Below are 26,127 nucleotides of genomic sequence, written 5' to 3'. Positions count from 1 at the left end.
GAAGGGAATCAATATCTACTCAAAGCATAACAAACATCAGAGCAGAAGAAAAAGCAAAACAAGATAAACATGTATGGAGATTAAAATGACCTATCTCGGGAGATAGGGATAAAGTACTGAATTAGAATGGAAATGAGCAATTTCATCCTCTGTCATGTAGTTAAGATTCTTTTCCCTCAATTTGTATTTTTGGAAAAAAAGTTGTAATTTCTAAATGATACTTCTTGGTGGTTTTATGTACTCAAGTTCCGAGGACCCACTGGGGCAGCTAGGGCACCATCTCTGTCATTTGCAAAGTGGTATACAGTTTTCAGGATTCCGTGACTGAAAGAACAGCTCTAGGATACAGATTAAGCTGCCACTATTATCCACATTCTTCAGATGAAGGTGCTGAATTGAGATCCTAGGAAAATGACTTGCTACACAGCTACACAGGTAGGTCTCTTAGTCCTGCCAAACCCTTCCCTCTAGTTCTCTGTGATGTCTGGCAATGGCATTTCCAAACGGAAGAGAAAGATATGTGCAGTTAAAGATGGTGGTAGGACCATTAACACAATGCTATTTATGTCACTTCCAGAAGGTTTCAAATGATGATGGGTTTAGTTATGAGATTGTGATAGGGCAGAAATAATGCCTCCCCCTCCCAAAGACGTCCATATCCTTATCTCCAGAACCTGTGACTATATTAGATTACATGGCAAAAGAGATTCTGTAGATGTGGTTAAGTTAAGGCTCAAAATAGGGAGATTATCCCGGTGTTTCCTGGTGGGCCCAGTGTGATCATATGAGCTCTTAAAAGATGGAAGAGGGAGGGCAAAGCATTAGAACTAGAGAGACAGCAGTGTGAGTTGGACTTGGCCTGATTTTGCTGGCTCTGCTGATGGAAGAGACCAAGAACCAAGGATGGAAGGCAGCTTCTAGAAGATGGAAAAGGCGAAGCAATATATGGCTCTTCCCCTAGAACCTCCAGAAGGACTTGGCTGCCAACACCTTCATTGTTAGCCCAGTGAGACCCATTTCAGACTTCTAACCTACAGCATTGTAAAATTATTAATTTGTGTTGTTTTAAGCCACTAACCCTGTGGTTAATTTGTTATAGCAGTAAAAAAACAAAAAGCAAAAAACTAATACGGACATTATTATACTTTATAATGAAAACTCTACTTTTTGCAAACTGAAGCCATTACACTGAAAATGAATCGGTAGATTTTCCCTCTAGTCCTAATTTAAAAAATACAACCAATGGAGGAAATAAAAGTCAATATTAATTTAAAATACTTTATGTACCTAAATACAAATATGCATGTATAAACATATACCTTCCTTTTTATCAACAATACATTTCAGATGAGTTGCTGCTTTGGATATTATAATAGAATTAAGGAAACGAGGGACAGAATGGAAAGCTTTAAGAAAAGCATAGGTGAGATGCAGATTTACTTAGAATGAATGAAATCTCACCGACTTACTTAAACATTTTCATCACCTCCCTGGCATCAAGGAGACTTTTTTGTTCCTCTTGAAATCACTAGAGCACAGGTGTCAAGCAATATTATAGTCTTTAAGCAGCATAATGTTTACAACCAGCAAAGAATCTAGACCAAGGAACGTCAGCGTGGTCCAATTCAACAGGAGCTTTAAACAGAGACTGACTTTGCCCGGAAATAGCCCACATTCCCTTAGGGCAGACCTCTAGATGGGAGAGCTACCGTGCCCTGTGTTTGTACTACTTCCTCAAAGAAGACAGAGCTGTGTGATCCCAAGTCACCTGAAAAAATGTTCAAAAGCACCAGACCAGCATGCATCAGGGCTCTGGAAATGTGTGCAGTTAAAACATGCTGATTATTTCCGAGTTGTGAGTTCCCAGCAGTCATGCATCCCACCTCTTTACATTGCATGGGTTGGTTTATATGTCCAGGACTATGCCTGGTTGTATATGTAAATTGTAGAAGCTTCTGGTTATTCTTGAAGATAATAGAAACCCATTTCTTCTTCCCGTCTTAGAAGAGGTACAGACATACGTGGTCTAGAGTAGATGGATGTGAGATTAGCTTCTGAGGCGATCTTTTCTTCCCTAGGAAAAAGTTGACTTTCCTTTGCAGTAGTATTTGAGAGGCTGGCTGGGCTAGAGGTCAAGAAGATGCCCATGCTTGAGGACTACTGATGAGTATTTATTCTTTGATGGTGCAATGAAACATTATTTGAAGAGTGACTCTTTTCATTTGTTTCTACAGAGATGGCTATATTTGAACAAAATGCTAAAAATGGTCCCTAGGTCAGTTAATCTGGATAGTTCACTTTTTGATTCCTTTGAAAGTATTACGAAAGCAAAGGAACCATCAGGTTTCAACCAGAATTGTTCCTTTGATTTGTAACTTCTGAAGAGGTAAAATGTAGGCAACATTGCCATTCAGCCTCATAATCCTGGTACCAGTTCCAGGACCAAGAGGCTATTTAATCTGTTGAAAGGCAGCGTTCTCAGAACCTTCCTTGGCTCAAAGATTTTGTTTAGGGGTAATGCGATGAATGGATGCTTTGAGAAGGGGACAGTCTTTTCATTTAAATAAAACCTCCAAGGAACACATGCAGGGTGAAAGCAGGGAAAGTTTTATTTTGGGGGAATAAAAATTTGTCTTTGAAAGGGAACCTATATCCAGTGAGGCAAGAATCCATGTTGTAAGAACTACAGTGGTGTCTAGCAGCCATAGGTGGTGAGACAGAGGGCATCTGTGACAGGCAGACCGGGTCTCTGAGAAACAAAATCACTGTTCAATGCCTGCTCAGAGACCCCTCCATTATGAGTGTGGCTTTATTGCTTTTGTATCTGCTTATCTCCTTTTTGGGTTCCCTTAGCTTTCAAAGTAAAGCTCCTTTTAGGAATTTCACCTTAGCTGTGCCTTAGAGAAATGAGGAAAGGAATGTCATTTCACAAATGATTAGATTAAATGGGGGAGGGAAAAAAAAGCAGGATAATAATATTGGTGAGAATTAAAACAAGAAAAGCAGCCCTAAGGGCAAGACTAAGCATTTCCTGTGTCAGGCTTTTTATACACGCTGTCTACACATGCACCTTTAAATCTGTTATCTCATTTTTTATCGAGAACTAGAGCCAGAGAAGTATAGGGACTGAGTTCATTCAGCTAATACCTGGAAGAGCTGGGGGTTGAATCCGGGTCTATCCCACTCCAGTATCTATGCTGCAGATACAACAACCCCATACCACCTGCATTTTTCTTTGAGAGACATTTTTGCTCACCCTATGGATGAGTTAATGTTCTGCTTACTTCAAGTCCATTGAGAAAAGTGCATCTAAGCCCTTCTAAGTTCTCAGGTATCAGACCTGACTTTAAGAATCTTTAGCAGTAAGTATTCACTGTGACCCACTGAGATGACACATTAGCACTGATGCATCATGCTTGGTCTGAATTAACTTTTTAAAAAGCGTGTTTGTTATGATAGAACATTTGGTATTGAGGAGGAGCTGTCCCACCAGGGCTAAGACAAATATACCAAGGACATGGGTAGCAGTCAAAGGGTAAGCAGGATAATGAAGCCACTCAATACTTCTCGCAGGGGTAATTTTTTTTTTCAACGTTTATTTATTTTTGGGACAGAGAGAGACAGAGCATGAACGGGAGAGGGGCAGAGAGAGAGGGAGACACAGAATCGGAAACAGGCTCCAGGCTCTGAGCCATCAGCCCAGAGCCCGACGCGGGGCTCGAACTCACGGACCGCGGGATCGTGACCTGGCTGAAGTCGGACGCTTAACCGACTGTGCCACCCAGGCGCCCCCGCAGGGGTAATTTAATGCTGGGAACTGGCTTTATGGATGGTGGAGGACCTGCAAAGGCAAATGGGTAACAGAGATGCCAAATCCAGATGTCAGCAGAGCAGGAAGCCCTCCAGTGGGGGACAGAGGGACGGGAGACTGAATTGGGCATCCTGGCAGAAGCTGGAACCCCGGGGGGGCCCCCAGGTCCTAGCTGTAGAGGTGCTGCTAGGGATGCTGCCCGCCCTCCCAGGGCCAAAAGGGAGGCAAGAACCCTCTTGCTTTCAATCTCCCTCCAACCAGGGGCCAGAGAAGTAAGGAAAAGAATTTCACTTATAAATGATTAAGTTACACAGAAGAGAGAAAAAGGTAGCATGGTGGTATTAGTGAGATGATCCAAGTAAGAAAACCAGTCCTAAAAGCAGAGCTGTGGCCAGAGGAGCCTGGGAAATACTCTCTGCAGAAGTTGGTCTCCTTATGATACACAGCTGAGTGCAGGAAGGGCAAGAACTACTTTAAGGACAAGCAGACCCAGGACCTGCACAGCAGGGTGGTGGCAGTGGCCACAGAATGGGGACAGGGCTGCCACATGCCAGTCCTGTCACCCTTTCACGATTCCACGTCCTCCCGGGCATTCTTCCTGTTGCACCACGGGCAAGGAAGGTGGACAGTGAGCTAGCAGGGTGAGGCTTCATTAATGCCTCTTTGGTGTGTTTCCTAGGGCTGCCCAATGTTTTGTCCTATAGCCAGAAAACACACATCACAAATAAGCCCAAAAAGGAACAGACCCCTCCCTGATTAAACTGCATACATTTCAGCACATCAATCATGTGCTGAGGATAAAAATTCTTCTTCCCCACCTGGGCATGAAAGAATCCAAATTGGTCTGTGAAAATATGATCCTAAAAAGCTAGGCAGAGAGAACAGATAAAGGCAGAGGTATTCAGCTTTCTCTCGGCTTTTCTTGGCTTTCTCCACCAAAGACTTCCCTCAGGATTGACCATAATTGGTTTTTGTTTGTTTCTGGAGAGGGGATGCATTCTACTGCTTTTTATTATATTTATATTACTACTGAAAAGGAGAAACAGTGAGGGAAAATATTCCTTTTGGCACCGGAGCCAATTCAGAAATACTAATCAGGTGATGAAAAATAGGAATTTAGCCTCTATTACAAAATGCACAATAACTCCCCAGTAGGTTATAATGAGGTATAAGGCACGGTAATAGGTCTTATGAAAAACCATATTCAGGCCCTTTTGAAAGGGGGTAATTCATTTGACTCGAGTGTTTGCTCACAGAAGCCTTTTGCAAGGCACAACATTTTAAGCCAAGAGATAAGAATAACAAGCTAGATTGGGACCCAAAGCTCATGGCAGAACTCTGGCAACTCAGTGCAAGAAAAAGTCTTGTAAGTCTACATCCAGTGTAATGCAAGTATTTACTAAAGTTGTGTTGTGTGCAGAACAACGTGCTAAGCTAAAGCAGAAGCCTGATAAAGTACCCGGTCTGCATGAGCTCTTGATCCTGATGGGAAGGCAAAACTTCTGGGGGTTAAACAATTAGGGAGACAATAGGAGTCAACAAACAAAAGCGACGACATTCTAGATTTCAAATTTCCCCTTTCCAATTTGAAGTGAGGAAATCGCTAGAAAGCGGGGAAAATCATATTCTATTTTTTAGTGGAAATGCTATACTTTTAGGAGTTACATTCCTTGGCATTTTGAAATAATACAACTAAGGCCTTAGAAATATATGTCTCATGAGAATTGTCATTTGTGTCAGCACTCTTTGGTTAACGGTATGAAATTAAAGGCCTAAGTCAGACTTATAAACAGATTTCACCACTCTGAAATGACTACCTAAGTTTTCCACTTGTTAAATAATGGAAAAATAAATCATCTATAGACTTTTTGGTTTCTTGGGTAAGCCTTTTTTTTTTTTTCTTAAAGTTCTTAGTTCAAAATTGGGTTATAGATTCCCAGTTTCAGCTTTCACATGTAGAAAGATTAAAAGTTACTACTGCTGTCCATACAACAAGAAAGAGCCAAACAAAGTGAAAATAATGGTTTTTCTGGGGCCCATCAGAGGACTGAGATTACAGGGCAAACCACCACCCCAGAATTGGGAGAGACAAGAGAATCTGGGGTCACACCTGGGATCTGCCCACCTGGAACAGAGGCCACAGACTGGTAGGTGCCCTTAAATGGTGTGCAGTTAATTAAATGAGAAAGCTTTAGACTGTTGTGTCTCTAACATCATGGCAGCCTGCTTAATTAAGGAAACTAAAATCTAAGCCTGTACAATCACAAATGGCCAACTAGGTTTGAAGCCATAGCAAGTCAGTAATTTCTTTACTTGGCTTCCATCTTTTGAGTATAAAAGTATCTCCCTGAAATCCTGTCAGTGGAGTGCTCCTGACCACTTCCAGTTTGGGGATGCCAGATTCAAATCAATTTTTGGTCAAAAAAACCTTTTCATATTCCTCAGTGTATGTTTTAACAGTGGTAATTCTGATGAATTGCTGAAGTGACTTGAGAGTGAGAAACTCCTGGGGGCGGGGGCAGTCTTAGGTGGGCCCCTACACTTTTGTGGGTTTTACCTCCTGGAACCTGACCAGGTCCTCTTGGTGAGGAGCCGAAAAAGATCTCCTAGTGGCTCTGGCAGGAGAAGGGAAGAGAGTGTATTTTGAAATACACCCAGAGCATTCTCCATACCAAAGGCCTACTGTCCTGGGAGAAGACTTTACGAGAACCTTATCTTACATGGGGGAAGGGCATTTCTCTAATTGTAGCCCCCTCTAGTCTTTCTCTTTCACCCAAGGAGGAAAAAGAAGCTAAGAAACTGCTGGGAAGGTCACAATGCAGGGACACAGACCCCCTAAATGCCTGAGCCTTAATGATAAGATTATAGGACATTCCCCTTCCCCTATAAGCCCCTACCATACCAGTATAAAAGCAGTGGATCACAGCCAAAAGAGTTGCAACATGCAGACTCTATCTAAGGAGGAGTTCTTAGGGAAGCCCAAACACAACAGAGACAAAAACAGGGCACTAGAGGAATTTGAAGACTTTGGCATTTATAGCTACAACAAACATTGAACAATGCCCAATTCCCAGGCTGATTAACACAAAAGTCACACTAGCGACATATTTATCTTAGCTCCTATTACTCAGTATATCATATCTGGCTTTCAACCAAAAATTAAAAGGCATACTAAAAGCAAGGAAAAAACAGAGTCTGAAGAGACAAAGTAAGCATCAGAATCAGACTTAAGTATGACAGGTTTTAGAATTGTCAAGCAGAAAATTTAAATTAACTATGATTAACACATTAACAATGGAATTGTATTCCACTAATAATACTAATAAGAAAGCAGATAATATGAAATAGTGGATTGGGTAATATAAACAGAGAGATAGAAACTTCAAGAAAGGAACGTCTTCCTTCCTTTTTCCTCCACTGACCAGCAACAAAGAAGGTAGAGCAGAAAGGGGTGGATGTGGGAGAAGGCAGATCATACCTCTCAACCCACCAGCCATGTTTCTTCAGACACTAGACATCAGCAAAAGCTGGAGGTTTTAGAAATGAATCCACTAAGTTATTTTGTGGAATATATTGACAAACTGATCTTAAAGTTTATGTGGGAAGGCAGAAGACTCAGCATAGCCAACACAATATTGAAGAAGAGGAACAAAGCTGGAGGACTCACACTGTCTGATTTCACAAGACTTACTATGAAGCTACAGTAATCAACACAGTGTGGTATTGGTAAGCAATAGACAAATAGGTCAAGGACTAGAATAGTTAGCTCAGAAATAGATCCAAATAAATATAGTCAATTGATCTTTGACAAAGGAGTAAAGGCAATACAAAGGAGCAAAGACAGTCTTTTCCACAAACCGTGCTGGAACAACTGGACAACCACGTGCAAAAAAAAAAAAAAAATGTGGATACAGACCTTTAACCCTACACAAAAATTAACTCAAAATGGATCACCCACTCTAAATGTAAAGTGCAAAACTGTAAACCTCGCAGAAGACAACCCTGGAGAAAACCTAGGTGACCTTGGGTACAGTGATGACTTTTTAGAACACAACACCAAAGGCACAATCGATGAAAGAAATAATTAATAAGCTGGATTTCATTAAAACTAAAGACTTCTGACAATGTTAAGAATGAGAAAACAAGCCACAGACTGGGAGAAAATATTTGCAAAAGACATGTCTGATAAAGGACTATTATCCAAAATGGACAAAGAACTCTTAAAACTGAGCCATAAGAAAATAAACAACCTGATTTAAAAATGTACCAAAGACTTTAACAGAAACCTCACTAAAGAAGATATACAGATAGCAAATAGGCATAAGAAAAGATGTTCCCTATCTTATGTCATCAGGGAAATGCAAATAAAAACAATGAGATACCACTATATACCTATTAGAATGGACAAAATCCAAAACACTGACAACACCAAATGCCAGCAAGGACGTGGAGCAACAGGAACTCTCATTCACTGCTGGTGGGAATGCAAAATGGTGTAGCCACTTTGAAAGTTTGGCATTTTCTTACAAAACTAAACATAGTCTTACCATGTGATCTAGCAATCATGCTTCTTGGTGATTACCCAAAGAAATTGAAAGCTTATGTCCACATACACAGAAAGTGAACTAAGAAAAAGTTATATGATATATAATTCCAACTATATGACATTCTGGAAAGGCAAAATTATGGAGGCCATGTTAAAAAGATCAGGGGTGCTTGGCTGTTAGAGCACACAACTCTTAAACTTGAGGTTGGGAGTACAAGCCCCACACTGGGCACAGAGATTACTTACAAAAAAAAAAAAAGGATCAGTGAAAATACTTTGTATGATACCATAACAATGAGTATATGTCATTATACATATATACATAGCTATGGGTTCAAACCCACAGAATGTACAATATCAACAGGGAACCATAATATATGCTAGGGACTTTGGGTGATTATGATGTATCAACGCAGGTTCATCCATTGTAACAAATGCACCCCTCTGAGGGGGGATGTTGATTTTGGGGGAGGCTATGCATGTGTAGAGGCAGAGGGTATATGGGAAATCTCTGTGCCTTCCCCTCAATTTTTCCATGAACCTTAAACTGCCCTAAAATATAAGCTCTTAATATAAAAAATGGACATGACTAATCCATAATAACTGAAATATATCTTTAGGGACCAAAGAAACAAAAACATTTATGGATTAAGACTGAGGTATTTTTATGGTTGCCATGTATCAGTGAGAAAGAAAGTATTCAACTCAATGTGGTTAAGAGTGATTATTGGAGAGAGGGGATTATTTCATGTCACTGAGTTGAGACTCCTCAATCCAACCAAATCAATATACAAGTTTGTATTTTTAGAAAGTGGCTTTTAAGTTGTGGGAACTGAAGTCTGTAGTTTTTAGCCGTAGGTTGTAGTCTGTTTGGTCAGGCTTATAGATCAGAAGAGACTTAAAGTGTACTGAAGGCTGCGTGGTGAGTCCATGAAACTGGAACAAAGAAGTGCCTACAGGAAAAGGTTGCCCAGAAGCTTCTGGTGTGGGAAGCCTGCTTCTCTAGCAGGTGCTAGCAAATGGTTCAAACTTCTCTCCAGCATATTCTAATGCAATGCGGCAAGATGACATGTTTTTAGAAAGATTCTGTCAAGCCCTAATCTACAATAAAGATTGCTTCTGATTTCTTCTAGTTGTGGGAGAGAACCTCAATTAGCTACTAATCTTTCTTTTCACATATAGGATCTTTTGAGTGTTTGCTTTCCAGGAGGTGTGTCTAAATGTCTATTAGATACCCCTAAGCCAGATATTTAGACGCAAAAATAAGATGCTAACTTTCTGGAGAGGCACCCATTTTTATCAGTTGGAATTGTTCTATTTGAGGTCAGACAGAAACTCGTTCATTTTTTTTCCCTTATGAATTGGCCTGATTAGGCTCAGATATTCATATAATGATAATAGCAACATATTACTAGTAAATCTTTATTTCAGGAATAGGGGCTAAGAGATGCAAAATAAGCCAACTGTAATATTCCACAGCAGTCACTGTCTATTGTGACATGTTTAACCCTCACAACTATGATTTTCATGCAAATATAAACTTATGGATTATTAAATATCTTTTTCTTTCTCTTTCTACAAATTTCAGCCTCATATTCATCATTTGCCCTCTCTTCCATTACAAGAATTCTGTCCACAGAGCCAGAATTAAGCACTGCGAATCTGCCTATTCCAAATTTGGGAATAGTTTGTTGAGCACTTTTGGGAAATAGAAAGTGAATGTAAGACTTAGAGACAGTGTTCAATTTTCAAAACTTTTGTAGGATTAGTGCTTCTTAATCAAAGAACTAGAACACCCTCACATTTCCTTTTATAACTTCAAATTTAAATCTGGGCATGGTACATACGGAAGTTAACATTTATTTAATAGTTTAAAATAGAATGAATATAGAAACGCTATGTTTGAAGTTCTACTTTCCCTGAAGCCAGGGGGTCAGGCTCTTGCTGGGTACAATCCAAAGGCAAGAGAATAGTGTTCATCACACATTTTGGAAAAGTATCTCGTGCTGAAGATGCTAAATGAATTGACATATACAAGCCAATATAAATATATATTCTGTCCCCTACTCCTCTCCCACACAAGAGGAATATATGTTGACCTAACCTTGCTTTTTTAATGTATCTTAGAGATCATTTCAAATCAGAACATAAAGTGCTACCTCATCCTTTTTCTGGTGTTTCTACATGCACTTTTGGGAATGCCATTGTACAGATATGATAGATAACTTATTTAACAATCATTTATTGACAGACATGTAGCATTGTTAACCCTGAATTTACTGTATGCGTGATGAAGGATAAAGCACACAAGAAATTATGAGATATCTAAATCTATCATCCCTGTGTCCTTGAAAACCCAGAATTCTCACTGCGGAAGAGAGATCGATGTTAGGCTTCAAATCAATGACCAAACCAAGAGCAATGAACATCTTGAGTTTTGAAATCAAGATTCTTGGGAGAAATGGCTGATTCCAGGGGCAAGGAATGTCTAAGATGAGCCTGGGCCATCTTGTCATACTCTGCCCATCCTACAGCAGTACACATGCATCCCTGCCCCACATCTGGCACTCTCTGTCCCTCTTCCTATAGTGCTTATTGTACTTGGCATTTTATAGACTTGTTTCTGAACTGAATTCTCCATGGTAATGTTAGCTCCATAAGGACAAGAACTTGGTTTTACTCACTGTTCTACCCCCGGCTCTTGGCAGCTACTCAACAAATATTTACTGAATGAATGGAAGAATTTCTTCATTGATTCATTCTTTCTAGCAGGTTTTGTTTGTAGGTGAGTGAAGAGGAAACTCTGTGAGAGTTGGCAATGGGCAGTTTATGTTCAGTTGAGGGGTTTGCGAGGAGTTGGTAAAGGGGACCTTATGTGTTCAGGTATACGACAGAGTGGTGAGAAGAAACTCACTGTTTCCTTTGCCACTGTGCTGTAAAGAAGCGGGTTCAATGACTTGCAATTGAGTAGAAACTTCCTGATAGGACTATTAAGTTATGCCGTTTCCCCCCAGCTTTTGGCTTTTTAATGGGCTGGGTTTTGTGTCTGTTAACATGAGGAAAAAAATCAGTGCTGCTCAAATTTTAATATCTGTATGAATCACATGAGGGTCTCACTAAAATATAGATTTTAATTCTACTGGTCTGGGGCGAGACCTGAAATTCTCCATTTCTGCAAAATGATCTTCATTTTGTGGATCACTGCTCTGTGATCCACACTTCGAGCATCCAGGAATTAGAGGACTACCAGCAGCACCCTTTGAATCCATAATGTCATAATCCCTTACTAAAGTGTGAGTGTTTCCTAAACATTGGGTTTAGTTGATGCAACTATAAGGTCATCACCCTAACAACATTTATATGACCCAAATAAATCAGTATGTTTTCTAGTTAAAGAAATAACTTCCAAACCATTTTTATTTATTTTTTTAAATACTCAAGGACCTTACAGGAAAATTAAATGCTTACAATTTATTAAAGGAAATGTATTTGGCCTTTAGGAGTATTTGACTAATATATACTTAACATTCACAAATAACACACTTTAAAACTTCTAAATTACAAATAATTCATCTCAACCAAATTCATTACATAAACACTTAATAAGGTTTCCAAGCATAGGTGTAACCCAGCATAATTCTTATACTCTCCTCCTCAGGGATTAAGGGGAAAAGTAATCGCATTCAATATTTATGTAATTAGTATTCGAAAATGAAGGAGTGTTCACAATATGAATCTAAATATCAATGGCATAAAGTAGTTTCAGAATTTGCTATGTATCTCAGTCTCTGTCCTTATTGTAGGTGGATGAGGCAGAGAAGGAATGTATTAATGGACAGTAAAACATTCAGAGACTCTCTGGAAAAGCTACAGAGACAGGTTGAGTGATGACCCAGCCAGGACCAAGGCCCAAACCACACTGCAGTTTCCCTTGGCCCAGCCTCATGGCCTCTGCCATGGGGCATCACTGAGACTCACCAAGTGTACATGATGGATCCCAGAAACTCTGTCACTGCTCACCCTAAAACCCAGCCTTTCCCCCTGCTACCCTCACCCAAAGAAATGGATTCTGCAAAGACTGGCAGAGTTTGGGTCACACAGTTGTGTTTTAACTGTGGTGCCAAACTTGTAAAAACTATTTATATAATATATAATCAAAATTGCATCTATCTTACCTATCCTGAAAAACAGCCAAACTTTCTATCTCTTAAAAATTTGGAAGTATTTTCAAACAAAAATTCTTACAAACCCATTTAGTATAAATTAACCCTTAAAATTATGTAACATAGTTAACACACATATAATGACATATAACGTAACGAAACACCATGTTCTATAATTCTGAGTAAAACTGTGTAAATATCAGTTTATTCAATGGATATTTGAGAATGTCCTCTGTACTACGCTAATGTGACTCAAAGGAATCCAAACGGGATTATTCTGGTAAATTATGCTGTTTGGTTATAATGCTAGATTTGGATTACAAAGTGTTTAAAAATGAGATCGGCCTAATTAGAGACACACTCTGATACAATTGGGGACGGCACAGAAACCACTTAAAAAATATCAGCCCACTACAGGTGATTTTTCTCATTCTCTGTGCTTTGAAGTTTCATAATCAATGCTGTTAGATGAAACAATTTAAATGGCCATCTGGGGAGATTAGGGATCAGGTGTAAGTATTCCTAAATTTCTTGATTTTTAGGGAATCTATGGAATATATTTTCTATAGACATCAACTGTGTCCTGAGTTGACCTTTGGGCCCTTCTGCATTTCTTCAGTCTCCATGACTACAAATATCTCACGGCTTGTGCCACGGTTATGCACATATCTATTTCTCCAAGTACAGCATGAGCTCCTCAAACTATAAAATTGTGGTGTGCCTGCATGGGTCAGTTGGTTAAGCCTCTAACTCTTGATTTCAGCTCAGGTCATGGTCTCAGGGTCTTGAGATCGAGCCCTGCGCTGGGCTCGGGCTCTGTGCTGGACACAGAGCCTGCTTGGGATTCTCTCTCTCTCTGTCCCTCCCCTTAGCACTTGTGTGCCTGCATGTCCTCTCTCTCTAAAAAAATGTTAATAAATAAATAAATAACAAAAAAAAATTGTGTCCTTGTTATCTTGGAATCCCTGTGGTGCTTTGTTCATAGAGATTATTCATTAAATATTTATTTAATACATGGAGAAATCTCTGGAGCTTTCCCCTGGCAGTGGTATGAAAAGAATGGAAAGGGGGCGCCTGGGTGGCGCAGTCGGTTAAGCGTCCGACTTCAGCCAGGTCACGATCTCACGGTCTGTGAGTTTGAGCCCCGCGTCAGGCTCTGGGCTGATGGCTCGGAGCCTGGAGCCTGTTTCCGATTCTGTGTCTCCCTCTCTCTCTCTGCCCCTCCCCCGTTCATGCTCTGTCTCTGTCCCAAAAATAAATAAAAACGTTGAAAAAATAAAAAAAAAAATAAATAAATAAAAGAAAAAAAAAGAAAAGAATGGAAAGAATTTTTCCTCTTTTCATTTCTCAAGTTCCAGTTTTGCTCTTCAGGGTTGGATATGTAAAGATTAAGTTTATTGGCTGTTAGCAATCAATTTATGGACTATTTTCTTTTTGCTTCTTCCTTCCTGGGAGTAACATTTCTCCTCGGTTCAAATCTAAAGTAAGGTGTTTCAGGTTGGAAGAGAGAAACATTAATTTCAAGTTGACCTTGTATTTCCTTTAGATCAAGGAGGTTCTAAAAAGCAGATTGTCCTAGAGAAATGAATATAGCCATTGGTTTCTGTATTAAAACTAATAAATATTAATGTGGAACAAATTAATTAAGATAAAACTTTCCAACAGGAAAACACAAATGCGTTTTCCTAGCTTTTAAATGCATGCTTTGCAAAATGCCCGAAGCCATTATTTTAATAGCATAGTAACTCCCAATTGGGAAAGGTAAAATAATTACCATGAAAAAACAGACTTCTTTGTCCATGAATTGAAAATCATCCACTAAATGGACTTTTATACAATCTTCTGCATGTAGGTGTATTTGTCTGTATTGATTGGAAATTTTAAAAGACTTCGTTTTCTGTCTCAGGCAACCCAGTAGGTTAAAGCTATAATAATAAGCACAATTTTAGTGCCCATACAGGACAGGAACACACAAATGATTTCGATAACCTGTACGGGCTCGGGAACCCGATAGTAGCATTTGATTTACGTCATATAAAATTCCTGGAATAGCAAAAACCTATTAATGTTTTCAAGAAACCTTTTGAGCCTTTACAAAGCTCATCAAAACAAAAAATATCAAAGTCCGAGAGAGCGTATCATACAAAGTATGAAAACAAGGCAGGAAAGCATGTATATTACCTTAAGATACCAGTTCATTTCACAGCTGGCTTCTACACCAGGGCCCCTAAACACAGTCTTCTTTCTTTTTCTCTTTTAATCATCAAGTTGCACTAGTGCAGATGCTGGTGTCATGAGATACGCAAACTGTGTATCTTAAAAGGCCAAAGACATAAGTAGAGTGATATATGAAACGTGATCTATGAAATAAAATTTGATTACACTCATAGTTTTCTTCCTCTCCCTTTCTGTATTTTTCTAATTTTCTGGAGTATATAGAAGAAGAAGAAACCCAAATTTTAAAGCCTTACTATTACTGGAGAAATAATAAGCTTATGGAGCCTTAATCATACTTTAGAAACCTGGCATTTCTACCTCAGGGTCGGCAGCTTTTTATTCAAAGTAATTTGAAAGCCTTTAGAAATACTTGAAACATCTGCGAGTACAATGAGAAGGAATCAAATGTTATTGTTCTTTTATTGACTAGAAACTTAAACTGTGGACATGATTTTTTTTTTTTTCCTTTTTAAGTAAGATGAGGATTACAGCTCCCTCTGTGGACTTATTTTCACAGGGTCTCTTGGAAGGTGAAATGTTCCGGTGCATATACAGCAAAGCTATTGAAGCCCCTTGATTAAAGCTTTCAGCCAGACTGGGGTTAATGATTAAAAGATTTGCTGATTTACAGGCTGTTTCTAGAGAAAACACCAAGTGTCTCATTCCCATCTGCCGCCAGTACATGAGGCTCCAGATTCTGGAAGGGTTATTTTGCAGCTATGAAACAGAACCGCCTAATGTGGGAAGGTAGTCATGACTGGCTGTAAAGGGAACACAGACCTGCTCTGGGCACCCACCCAAGACAGTAAGAGAGGACTCCATTACTGGAAGGAAGGAAGGAAGGAAGGAAGGAAGGAAGGAAGGAAGGAAGGAAGGAAAGGAGGGAAGGAAGGAAGGGAAGGAGGGAAGGAAGGAAGGAAGGAGGGAGGGAGGGAAGGAGGGAGGGAGGGAAGGAGGGAGGGAGGGAAGGAAGAAAGGGAGGGAGGGAAGGAAGAAAGGGAGGGAGGGAAGGCTTTCCTTCCTTCCTCCCTCCCTCTTTCTTTCTCTTTCTTTCTTTCTTCCTCCCTCCCTTTTTCTTTCTTTCTTGTTCTTTCTTTCTCTCTCTTTCCTTCTTTCTTCCTTCCTCCCTCTTTGTTTCTTTGTTTCTTTCTTTCCTTCCTTCTTTCCTCCTCCTTCTTTCTTTCCTTCTTTCTTTCCTTCCGCCCTTCTTTCTTTTGCTGTTCCTTCTTTCTTCCTTCTTCCTTTCCTTCCTCCCCTCTTGTCTTTCTTTCGTTCCTTCTTTCCTTCCTTCTTTCTTTCCGTCCTCCCTTCTTCTTTCTGTCTTTTCCTTCTTTCCTTCCTTTTCCTTCCTTCTTTTTCCGTCTTTCTTCAGCCTCAGCTGTTCACATGTCTTAGCTAAAAGTGAGGGAAACAATCTCCATGTGATTTAATTTTGTACTAAATTATCTTATTTCAAAACTTTGTAAGTAAAATGCCCTGGGTGGTTCAGTATGCCTGAAAACGCCATAAATTATTGATCTGTTAGTTATTAGTTGGTAATATCATTGCTTTTTCTTACTTAGATAGCCATTTTGAAAACTACTTCTATCATTAGGAGTTTAAACCTCAGTGATCTTAGAATATTTTTAAAGAAGAAGCCCATGAGGGGTACCTGGGTGGCTCAGTCGGTTAAGTGTCCAGCTCCGTTTCAGATCAGGTCATGATCTCATAGTTCGTGGGTTCAAGCCCTATATCTGGCTCTGTGTCAACATTGTGGAGCCTGCTTGGGATTGTGTCTCCTTCTCTTTCCACTCCTCCCCTGATATCTCTCTCTCTCTCTCTCTCTCTCAAAAATAAATAAATAAACATTAAAATTAAAAAAAAATGAGCCCATGGGAATCTTTAGAAAGATACAGAGCAGAGAAAACTCTGAGACTATATAATTCATATGAAAACTGGTCTCAAGATATAAATGTAATCATAAACCGGGGTGAAGGGGAGATCATGAAAGTGGTTTTCTTATCTGATTTGGGGTTGTGGGATAGGGTTCCATTCTTTTCTCATCTCATCTGCTTAGGGCCTTCCAGAATAGGAATACAGAAAAGAAGACGAAGAAGGAAGGTTTGTGGATTCATCCTATAAGAGACTATTCCAATCTAAGGGGAGAATAAGAACAAATATTTATTGAGTGCTATGTGCTAAGTGTTTCACATGAATTATCTTTTGGTGGTGGTGGTGGGGAGGTCATATAATATATAATAGTAAGGTTTTTTCTCTTTTCTCTTTTTTTTTTTAACGTTTATTTATTTTTGAGACAGAGAGAGACAGAGCACGAATGGGGGAGGGTCAGAGAGAGGGAGACACAGAATCGGAAACAGGCTCCAGGCTCTGAGCTGTCAGCACAGAGCCCGACGCAGGGCTCGAACTCATGGACCGCAAGATCATGACCTGAGCCGAAGTTGGCCGCCTAACCGACTGAGCGACCCAGGCGCCCCTATAACAGTAAGTTTTTTAAGATTTTACCAATCCCCCTTTCCACGTCCCCCCTGGTACCCCTCAGTTTTTTCTCTATAGTTAAGAGTCTGTTTCTTGGTCTCTCTCTTTTTCCCCCTTTGCTCATTTGTTTAGTTTGTTAAATCCCACATATGAGTGAAATCATATGGCATTTGTCTTTCTCTGACTGACTTAGGAAATCTTGCTTATTGCAACACATGGAAGGAGCTAGAGAGTATTATGGGTGAAATAAGTCAGTCATGTGAATTATCTTACTGAATACTCACAACGATCCTTAAAGAAGGTACTCTTATCATTCCCATTTCACAGATAATGAAACTGAGACTCAGGGTCATATGGCTGGCAGGTGGCAAGTCTGGCACATGAACCCTCTGGTTAGCCACTACCCTATACTGCCTGCTGCAGAAAATGTCCTTGGCCATCTTCCTTGTGAAGTAACGGCGATTTTTAAAAAGAGCCCATCTTGATCACGTCCTTTTCTATTTAAAACCCTTCAACGGTTCCCCTTTCTTCTTGAAACAAATCCAGACTTCTCAATGCTGTCTAAAAGCCTCTTCCTAATTTCACCCCTTGCCTACCTCTCCAGCCTCGTTTCCACCATTCTCCCCCTTGCTCCAATTGCTCAGAATGTTTTCCAGTCCCTCAAAAACACCAAACTCTTCTGTTCTGGAGGTTTTGTGCAATCTGTTCCCTCTGCCTTTAACCTGCATTCTCTTCCCTTTTCCTGACTTCCTCACCTTCAGTCTCAGGAAGATGCGCCAGGCCCTCTATTAGGTGCTTCCAGAGCTTGTAGCTGCTCCCACATGTGACCACTGAGCCCTTGAAATGTGACTAGTGTGAGTGTGCAGTACTTGCTTAAGTTTGAAGAGTAGATACAAGAAAAGGAGTGTAAAATATTTTGGTAATAATGTTTTACATTGGTTACATGTTGAAAAGGGAATCTTTCAAGTACCTTGGGCTAAACAAAATATATTATTAAAACTAATTTCACCTGTTTATTTTTACTTTTGAAAATGTGGCTGCTAGAACATTTTAAATTACACGTGTGACCAGCATTATATTTTTTATCAGACCGTGCTTCTTTAGGGCATCTTGTACTTCCTTTTAGTTGTAATAACTTCTTGACTTCCTGATTTTTTTTTTTTTTTTTTTTAACCAGAGGGAAGGTCATCTCTGTTTTATTCCCCAGTGCTGAGAACAGAGGCTGGCATAGCATGCTTGAATTGTTGACATAATGTCAATGTTGACTGCTTATACTACAGTGTGAGCTATGCATAGTGACTACCTTCTGAAGAGTTCAGTATGGAAAGAGGGGTGAGGGAAGAGTGCCTTTATGGTTGAGAAAATTTGAAAATACTACCTTAGCTAGGTAATCATAGTCAATGGTAAATCATATTGATAGTATGTATTCTTTTTTTTTTTTAAATGTTTTTATTTATTTTTGAGACAGAGAGAGACAGAGCATGAGCAGGGGAGGGGCAGAGAGTGGGGGAGACACAGAATATGAAGCAGGCTCCAGGCTCCGAGCTGTCAGCACAGAGCCTCACGTGGGGCTCGAACTCACAATCTGTGAGATCATGACCTGAGACCAAGTCAGACGCTCAACTGACTGAGCCACCCAGGCGCCCCCATAGTATGTATTCTTAATGTGATGTGATGAAAGTGGACTATAACTTTGTGGTCTTTCCCCCAAAACCCATAATCTGAGTCTAATCTTGAAAAAATATATCAGACAAATCACAACTGAGGAACATTCTCTAAAATGCCTGATCACTATCCCTCAAGTCTGTCAAAGTCATCAAAGCAAGGAAAGTCTGCGAAACTGTAGTAGCCAAAAAAGAGCCTAAGGAGACATGATCACTAAATGTAAAGTGATATTGTGGATGGGACAGTGGAACAGAAAAAGGATACCACATAAAAACAAAGGAGATCTGTAAACAATGGTCTTCAGCTAATGATAATGTAGCAAATTGGTTCATAAAAACAATGCTGAAACATGAAAAACTTCCAACCCATAATTCTCTGTCCAGTGAAAATATCCTTTGGAATTAAGGTAAAATAGAGACATTTTCAGATGAAGGAAAATTCAGTAGAATTCATATCCAGCAGACCTGTTCTACAAGAATTTCTAAAGGAAGTTCTTCAGACAGAAGGGAAATAATACCACAGGGAATCTTAGAACATCAAAAATGAAGGAAGAACAACAGCGAAGTGACCAAAAATAATCCCAGAAACAGGAAGGGGATTGTGTGAAAAACCTAGCCTTGACAAGATATGGCTGAGACAATATTAAATAATAAAAAAGTATTTTAAAAAACTTGATTGAAAAAAGTAGAATATTAAACTATACATGCAGTATGAACTAAATTTTGTTTCTATATGTGTATTTGTTTCTGTATGTTAAAAACAGAAACACACAGAACTCTGGGTGGTGGCATCTATGAGAGATTTTTAAAAATACTTTTATGTTTCCAAATATTCATCATGAGCATTATTACATTTATGATCCGTAAGAGATAACCATTATTTAAAAAATTCACTCTCTCACTAGACTTCATTTGAGACTCTTAGCATAAACATTTCCTTTTGGGCACACAATATAAGCTTCAATGATTCATCTGAATGTAAATTTGGCTCATTGGGTTTAAAGACTTAAAATCAAATAGATAAAAAAGAAGAATTCCTGTAATATTCTAGGACAAATAGGATTGCTTATGTCATCTACTGGTTCAGAACCCACATCTAAGTAGCTCAAAAGATTTAACAAGATCAAATCTTGTTAATTTCCACATCATACATGTTAAGACAGTGAAAAAGAAATTATGATTCCGACTGAATGGAATGCATGGAATTTCTAAAGCACAATGCGTATTGCAATCAAAGCCATTGCAAAATGTGATGTCAACATTATTCTCATAAGTCTTCTGTCCTATTTCTTCATAAACAAGAGATGAAGACTAACCCTAAATGAGATATTGATTGCATTATAATGTTATCTGAGTACACCAGAGGAAGGGGACTGATTTTTTAGCAGTCAGCTAAATGTGCCTCCCTGAGGAGAAGGAGTGAACAGGTACTATTTCCTGTTGCCCCTTCATTAGGGCACAGACTTTCTCCCCATCTTCAGACCTGAGCCCACAGTGGTATCTCACCCACACTGGCTTAGAGTTGGAATGAAGGGGCCACCCTATGCACACTAGATCTCAGTCAGTGTCTTTCCCCAAGGTTTTCTAACTGTAGTTGCTGGGGAAGAACCAGGGACTGGTGGTGGCCATGTTTACAGGCTTGCAGAGAAGTAGAAAGAAGTAGAGGCTTTGGCTTCTGTTAGCAGAGGGCCAGCTCCACACCTGCTCTTCCTGTGGACTGGGGATGTAAGTCTTCAACTTCCCCTCTTGTTTGCTTTTGAGGAGGCCTGATATGGATTTCTGTCACCTGTAATTTATGTAGTCTGACGTTATACAGTAACTTAGTAACTGCATTCTTATGAAGAGGGAGAATGTCGGGGGGTGAATAATACAACATTTTCTTGGAAATCCTTTGCGTTCAAGTGACATGGCTCTTACAATGCACAGACAACGTTAGCACTTAACTCCAATCTCTGTCAGTAGCATTCTGATATAATTATCTGTTTACCTACTTCCCTCCTAAGCTGTTTAGGCTGTTAGGCTGTTTGCTCTTTGAAGTCAAGAATTAGTTTTATTGGACTTGACATCTCTAGAGCCAAAGCATGTGGCTGCATGGCACATAGTAGGCACTTAATAAATGTTAGTTGATTTTAAAAGGATTACATAAAATATGATCACTTTTCATCCTATTATGGAATTATTTCTTTCCTTCAAACTTTATTAATTGGAAGTTTGTGGCTAGGCTGGAAAAATTAATTTATTTTAAAAAAGGGGGTTATTAGCCCATTTAGTAGTATAAGAAACTATAAAAGAGAATGATTATAAGCTAATTAAGAAAGCAAATTGTTTCAAGCAGGCCATAGCCATTTAAAATCACTGATTCATATAGAAATAATTTGTGGGCTCAGTTACAAAAACCATCCCTCTACCTATTCATTAAATTAGGTCCCTGAGGATGTCTATTGAGCAACGCTTTGTTAGCTTGATTCATTTACTATTTGTACTTGATATATTCCATAAATCAACCTTTTATTAATTTGAAAGGTGATATCTGCAGTTGTATACAGAGTTTACTTACAAACATAAATTATCTTAAAATCTACAAAATGTAATGTGGGGGGGGATGAACTTAATAAAATCCTTGCTGATTTTTGTCTCATTATTTTTATTTTTTTCAGACACATTCTAATTTTGTTCATGCCCCAGGCATATGCTACTTAGTATAAATACCCAACATTTAATCTCATTTTCACTCTCTGGTGTTTATTATCATTAACTATTGGCTGGACAGAGGGAGAGTACAAAAGCCTAATTATATTCCTGGATGCTTTCTAGTACAGTGACCTTCAAACCAGGTCTCTAAACTCCCCTAATCCTCAGCTTTTCCTTTTATAGTTGTTGGCAACTGCATACTTCCATGTGGTCAGGGCCCAAACCCTGAAGGCGTCTTTAACTCCTCTCCTACTCTCTCACCTCACATTTCATCCATCACTCTTATTTTCAAATCCATCCAGAATGCAACACTTCCCACACCTCTCCTGCAAGCACACCATCGTCACTCTCTCTCCAGGAGGTACCACTGGAGGTACCACTAGCTGCCTAGGAGTCAAAGAATTCAGTGACCTTGCTATTTAAAACTATTTTCTTCTCATCTGCTGGTTTGTGTGAATGAGATTTCCCAGCACTTACCCATATAATATCTAAGAAGAAGAACAGAATTGATGTTAAACCCATTGCAGATATATAACGAATTCATTTTTAGAAAGCATCCAAGGCATTCAATGAAGCATTTCCAATAATAATTTACTTTAATACTTAGTAATTGTTTATAAAAATCTATAAAATATTTAATTTCCTTGGACAGTTGTGTACTACTACTGTCATAACTCAGGCCAGAAGAAAAATTTTCACAGACAGCTATAGTCATAAGAAAGATTTAAAATTTACATACTTCTTTTTGATACATGGAAGTATAAAAGGGTAATCAAGAAGAAACTTTCAATCAAAAATGCATCACAACATGGAGATGCCATTTAACCCTGGACAGGTTACATTTGAACAGTTAACATGAAGAAAAATTATCTTCTATTTTAAGACACTGTTATGTTTGAGCCTTTGTTTTTGCTGTTGACTCTGTATGTTAACTAACGCATTGACACAATTAAAAGGTAATTTGTTCTGGAAAAAATACATTACAATAAATTCTGTGGGGGAAATAGAGCAGGAACATGATTTAAAGGAGGAAAAGAAATAACATAATATTGCTAATCGTTAAAGAGTGTGTTTACAGTTTTTAAAAATGGTGACTAGCAAATTGTTTCTCGTAATGCCTAACTCTGGTATAATACACAGTAAACATTCTATAAAAATTTGCTGATTCATAGAATCACTTCTTGGGAAAATCTGTTTGATTTACAGGATTGGAACTCAGTATCTTTCTATGGACTTGCAAACCAGATACCCCTTCTTTCAGGAAAGTCAAATATCAACATATTAGATTAGAAGACATAAATAGAGGAATGAATGAGATGGATATTCTGACTAATTTGAAAGTTTCCAAGTAGTAGGTATTTTACAAAAGAAAATAACATTTACTATTAATATTTCCACTTCCACTTTCATGCAAGCATTTCGTGCCATGTACCTGAAACTTCAGCTTTAAGATTAGACATGCAGAAACACGGGGATGGCCACCAGAGGGAGCCCAAGTGTTTTTCTGAATAAACCACACACCAAAGAGAGAAAAGAAAATAGAAACCATAAAGGAAGGAGTGGGGCGGGAAGGCCCACTATTACCTGTTTCAGTCACTTAAAAGAATTTCTTGTTGAATGACATAGCTACTTTTGCATTTATGCTACAAATTCTTTTAGTAGGCGGTTGTACATTGCAATGCTTTGACACTTTTAGGAGAATTGGTTAAACATATATTTAAAAATCTCACATACCCTAAAACTAGAAGGTCCAGGGTAGACTGCCGTGAAAACATCCATAATGTTCTGCTGTGCCCCCAAACAAGCCAGGCCCCTTCTCCAGCTTATCTTCATGTTCCTGTTCTTATTCTATCCTGGTCCATCTTTGTAGTCAACTCTGGGTGTGGTTTCCTCACTTTGTTTGGAACTGGGCTATCAAATTACAGCACTGAGTGAGCACTTGGTATGACATGGGAATTTTTCATTCTCCCGGCTGAGCCAAATTACATGGACATTAAGATGAACGACTTTCCATTTGGCATCCTGCAGTCTTCCTAGAACAGAGAACTGGACCAAGTCCTAACAGGATTCAAGAGAACCTCTATATGGCTTCCCCAGAACCAATCTCCACTTAAATCGAATCCACTGGCCAACCTCAGTGATCCCCTATCCAGGTTGGAGAGATGGCCTGGGGCTGAGGCTACAGACAGGGGTGTGATCTTGTTTAGAATTAAGCACCAGGGAGGTTTAATAAGTTCTAAATTTGAGCAGTATGGAGTTTTGGAATTTTCCCATGCCTTATCTTATTTGATCTCCCAATAATCCTTTTACTGTGATAGGTAAGGGATCGCCATTTTGTTGATGAGAAAACTGTAGCTCAGGGAAGTGAGTAACTTACTTGTTTAGTGTCGCCCCTGTTAAGCGTCAAGGACAGAAACTGATGCATTTCTGGGGACACAGACTATAACAATGAACAGGTATTAATTCAGTCATATTCATGTCTTCTGGGACAGAAAATTATCACCCTCCTTTTCCCTCATGTTACAAGTGGGTGAAAAGCATCACAGACATGAATTTAGTGACTTAGCACTTGTTTTACCCAGTATTTCCATGGTATGTTTTCCTAAGTAGTTTTTTCATGTCTGGATGGGATAATTTTATCACATATGCAAATAAATTAGCACAAACAAATTAAATTCCACAAGATTAGATCCTTTGCCGAATGCTGCTGGATTTAACATGCTTATTAATGCTCAAAAGCATTCTTACTAAATTTGACAATGATACCCAATTGGGTGGGGGTGGCTGGCCCTTAGGAGAAGTGGAATAAAATTTAAAGTGGCCTTGACAAATGAAAAAGTTAAAGGACAAAATTCAATAGGCAACACTGCAGAGTGATTCATTCGAAAGAAGGGTGTGTGGAGGGCAGGGGTGGGGGCTTGGGGAGAAACAAAGGAGAACCACAGAAATAAGGGAGCACTGCCTGGGCAATTACAGAAGAAAAGGAGTTGGAGATTAGAGTGAACAATAGGTTCCAAAGATATTAGCCATCTAGATCTGTCATTTTTATTGGGAAGTACAACTAGGGGGAAATTCAAAGTGAATCCCCATTCACACTTTTAAAATAGACCAAGTTTTAGGGATAAAAGTATGTTTGCTTGGGACCCTGAAATACCTGGAGCTTGGAAACCAGGTCTTGATGACTTTGAAAGGGATACTACAAAGTACAGTGTTTAAAATAATGGAAAGTTTTTATTTTAGATCTGATGAAATTAGCCTCAAAAGAGAAAATTCTGGATCTCTGTTCCTTTATTTATGCAATGCTTTTGGCCTGGAATATTCTTTCCCTTCCACCTGAGTAACATCTCCTTTCCATCAAGAGTGGACACAGGCATTTCTTCTTCTGTGAAGCCTGCTCTGAACCCCTCCCCCTCTCCCCAAGAACTGCACAAAATGTGTCTCCCATGAGTCTCCTGAAAGTACATACCGGGCGCCAGCACTGGCTAACCACTTGGAAGCCCCCTGGGGTAAGACACTGCTATTATTTCCACTGTAGATGGAAACAGAGAAGTAACTGACCTGTGCACCTTCACACGGTTAGTGTGTGGCAGAGTTGTGACCGTAACTCATGCCTGAAGAGCTCCTAAGCTCACGTCCTCATGCCACGCTCTCCCGACCATAGGTCCCATGACTTGTACTTATGTACTTATGTGTTCACACTGGCTCTAACTCCCTGAAGGAGGGGACCATGCTTTATTTATTTTCATAGCCCCACATGGGGCTTGGGATTGATCACTACATGCTTGTTAAAGATTTTCAATAAAACAGATGGCACATTCTGTGGGTATTTCTGAGTCATTCTTTGAGGGAAAATAAAAAATAAAACTAAGTTGAAGTGAACAGAATTTAAACATTTATAAAAACTGGCAACTAGAATTATGAACAATGACATCATATTAGAAAAGGTAGTTTTACAATTTCATTTTCTGGAAATTTTAAAGAATGAAAATAGCTAAATATACACGTACATACATATGTATGTATTTACATATGTACGTATGTGTATATGTGCATCTATCAATCATCTATCTTCCACGTAATTTTACTTAAAGGTAAAGAGAATGACTACAGAATATTTTAATATCTATTTGACACAGAATTGTTATTAGAAAAGGATCCAAATCCTAAATGACATGTAATCACTATATTAATTTACCCAATCTGAGAACACTACAGACTTTTCTCTCCTAAACATAAGACATATTTAGCAAATAATTTGGTTTCAATTTCTCAAAACAAGAACAATAAAAATTCAGATACATCAAACAAAAATGATACCATCTAATTTATTCTCACCATCAATTGAGATAACGTGCTAGCAGCCCAAAGTTACTGGTGATGAACATAATTGCCTGTAGCACAGGATAAAATATTTCTGGAGACAGCAATATACTCTCCCGTGACTTTGAAATCAGCAGTATAGTATAATACTATCAACATGACATTGTGTTCCTTGCCCCTGCTGCTAATGGAACTGATTCTCAGCACCACGGCCAATATGGGCCTCACCTCAAGGCCATG

General features: G+C 39.1%; 1 protein-coding gene across 7 annotated transcripts in view; it reads right to left on the bottom strand.

The window, feature by feature from the left end:
- The window catches only part of RAPGEF4 (Rap guanine nucleotide exchange factor 4), a 292,034-nt gene that overhangs the window by 92,718 nt on the left and 173,189 nt on the right, over positions 1–26,127 (bottom strand). The window lies entirely within an intron of this gene.

Source organism: Lynx canadensis, chromosome C1 (genome assembly GCF_007474595.2).
Source record: "Lynx canadensis isolate LIC74 chromosome C1, mLynCan4.pri.v2, whole genome shotgun sequence".
Taxonomy (NCBI): Eukaryota; Metazoa; Chordata; class Mammalia; order Carnivora; family Felidae; genus Lynx; species Lynx canadensis.
Note: the sequence above shows the minus strand (reverse complement) of the source record. Positions and strands in the feature narration are given on the sequence as shown.